This window comes from Rhamphochromis sp. 'chilingali', assembly GCF_963969265.1.
Source record: "Rhamphochromis sp. 'chilingali' genome assembly, chromosome: 4".
Lineage (NCBI taxonomy): Eukaryota > Metazoa > Chordata > Actinopteri > Cichliformes > Cichlidae > Rhamphochromis > Rhamphochromis sp. 'chilingali'.
This window is the reverse complement of record NC_137948.1, coordinates 35,821,773-35,825,170: the sequence shown is the minus strand read 5'-3', so window position 1 is coordinate 35,825,170 and position 3,398 is coordinate 35,821,773.

Genomic DNA, 3,398 nt, shown 5'->3' with positions numbered 1-3,398 from the left:
CTTGCACTGAGGTCTGTTTGTTGCAAATATCTTTGACCTGTTTTTATGTCTTATAATGTTTATATTTGTACTTATGTCTTGTTTTGCTGGTAAGTAACTTTCTTGCACTTAGGTCTGTTTATTGCAAATATCTTTGACCTGTTTTTATGTCTTATAATGTTTATATTTGTACTTATATCTTGTATTGCTGGTAAGTAACTTTCTTGCACTGAGGTCTGTTTGTTGCAAATATCTTTGACTTGTTTTTATGTCTTTTAATGTTTATGTGTGTATGTATGTCTTCAATTGCTCTTAAGTAACTTTCTTGCACTGAGGTCTGCTTGTTGCAAATATCTTTGACTTGTTTTTATGTCTTCTAATGTTTATGTGTGTATTTATGTCTTGTAATGATTATGTGTGTATGTATGTCTTGGATTGCTGGTAAGTAACTTTCTTGCACTGAGGTCTGTGTATTGCAAATATCTTTGACCTGTTTTTATGTCTTATAATGTTTATATTTGTACTTATGTCTTGTATTGCTGGTAAGTAACTTTCTTGCGCTGAGGTCTGTTTGTTGGAAATATCTTTGACTTGCTTTTATGTCTTATAATGTTTATGTGTGTATTTATGTCTTTTATTGCTGGTAAGTAACTTTCTTGCACTGAGGTCTGTTTATTGCGTATATCTTTGACTTGTTTTTATGTCTTTCAATGTTTATGTGTGTATGTATGTCTTCAATTGCTCTTAAGTAACTTTGTTGCACTGAGGTCTGTTTGTTGCAAATATCTTTGACTTGTTTTTATGTCTTATAATGTTTATATTTGTACTTATGTCTTGTATTGCTGGTAAGTAACTTTCTTGCACTGAGGTCTGTTTATTGCAAATATCTTTGACCTGTTTTTAATGTCTTATAATGTTTATATTTGTACTTTTGTCTTGTATTGCTGGTAAGTAACTTTCTTGCACTGAGGTCTGTTTGTTGCAAATATCTTTGACCTTTTTTTATGTCTTCTAATGTTTATTTGTGTATTTATGTCTTGGATTGCTGGTAAGTAACTTTCTTGCACTGAGGTCTGTTTATTGCAAATATCTTTGACTTGTGTTTATGTCTTATAATGTTTATGTCTGTATGTATGTCTTCAATTGCTGTTAACTAACTTTCTTGCACTGAGGTCTGTTTGTTGCAAATATCTTTGACTTGTTTTTATGTTTTATAATGTTTATGTGTGTATTTATGTCTTGTATTGTTGGTAAGTAACTTTCTTGCACTGAGGTCTGTTTGTTGCAAATATCTTTGACCTTTTTTTATGTCTTATAATGTTTATATTTGTACTTATGTCTTGTATTGCTGGTAAGTAACTTTCTTGCACTAAGGTCTGTTTATTGCAAATATCTTTGACCTGTTTTTATGTCTTATAATGTTTATGTCTGTATGTATGTCTTCAATTGCTGTTAAGTAACTTTCTTGCACTGAGGTCTGTTTGTTGCAAATATCTTTGACTTGCTTTTATGTCTTATAATGTTTATGTGTGTATTTATGTCTGGTATTGCTGTTAAATGTGTATTTATGTCTTGTATTGCTGTTAAGTAACTTTCTTGCACTGAGGTCTGTTTCTTGCAAATATCTTTGACCTGTTTTTATGTCTTATAATGTTTATATTTGTACTTATGTGTTGTATTGCTGGTAAGTAACTTTCTTGCACTGAGGTCTGTTTGTTGCAAATATCTTTGACTTGTTTTTATGTCTTATAATGTTTATGTCTGTATGTATGTCTTCAATTGCTGTTAAGTAACTTTCTTGCACTGAGGTCTGTTTGTTGCAAATATCTTTGACTTGTTTTTATGTCTTATAATGTTTATGTCTGTATGTATGTCTTCAATTGCTGTTAAGTAACTTTCTTGCACTGAGGTCTGTTTGTTGCAAATATCTTTGACTTGTTTTTATGTCTTATAATGTTTATGTCTGTATGTATGTCTTCAATTGCTGTTAAGTAACTTTCTTGCACTGAAGTCTGTTTGTTGCAAATATCTTTGACTTGCTTTTATGTCTTATAATGTTTATGTGTGTATTTATGTCTGGTATTGCTGTTAAGTAACTTTCTTGCACTGAGGTCTGTTTGTTGCAAATATCTTTGACTTGTTTTTATCTCTTATAATGTTTATGTCTGTATGTATGTCTTCAATTGCTGTTAAGTAACTTTCTTGCACTGAGGTCTGTTTGTTGCAAATATCTTTGACCTGTTTTTATGTCTTATAATGTTTATATTTGTACTTATGTGTTGTATTGCTGGTAAGTAACTTTCTTGCACTGAGGTCTGTTTGTTGCAAATATCTTTGACTTGTTTTTATGTCTTATAATGTTTATGTCTGTATGTATGTCTTCAATTGCTGTTAAGTAACTTTCTTGCACTGAGGTCTGTTTGTTGCAAATATCTTTGACTTGTTTTTATGTCTTGTAATGTTTATGTCTGTATGTATGTCTTCAATTGCTGTTAAGTAACTTTCTTGCACTGAGGTCTGTTTGTTGCAAATATCTTTGACTTGCTTTTATGTCTTATAATGTTTATGTCTGTATGTATGTCTTCAATTGCTGTTAAGTAACTTTCTTGCACTGAGGTCTGTTTGTTGCAAATATCTTTGACCTGTTTTTATGTCTTATAATGTTTATATGTGTATTTATGTCTGGTATTGCTGTTAAGTAACTTTCTTGCACTGAGGTCTGTTTGTTGCAAATATAATTGACCTGTTTTTATGTCTTATAATGTTTATGTGTGTATTTATGTCTGGTATTGCTGTTAAGTAACTTTCTTGCACTGAGGTCTGTTTGTTGCAAATATAATTGACCTGTTTTTATGTCTTATAATGTTTATATTTGTACTTATGTGTTGTATTGCTGGTAAGTAACTTTCTTGCACTGAGGTCTGTTTGTTGCAAATATCTTTGACTTGTTTTTATGTCTTGTAATGTTTATGTCTGTATGTATGTCTTCAATTGCTGTTAAGTAACTTTCTTGCACTGAGGTCTGTTTGTTGCAAATATCTTTGACTTGCTTTTATGTCTTATAATGTTTATGTCTGTATGTATGTCTTCAATTGCTGTTAAGTAACTTTCTTGCACTGAGGTCTGTTTGTTGCAAATATCTTTGACTTGTTTTTATGTCTTATAATGTTTATGTCTGTATGTATGTCTTCAATTGCTGTTAAGTAACTTTCTTGCACTGAAGTCTGTTTGTTGCAAATATCTTTGACTTGCTTTTATGTCTTATAATGTTTATGTGTGTATTTATGTCTGGTATTGCTGTTAAACGTGTATTTATGTCTTGTATTGCTGGTAAGTAACTTTCTTGCACTGAGGTCTGTTTATTGCGAATATCTTTGACTTGTTTTTATGTCTTTCAATGTTTATGTGTGTATGTATGT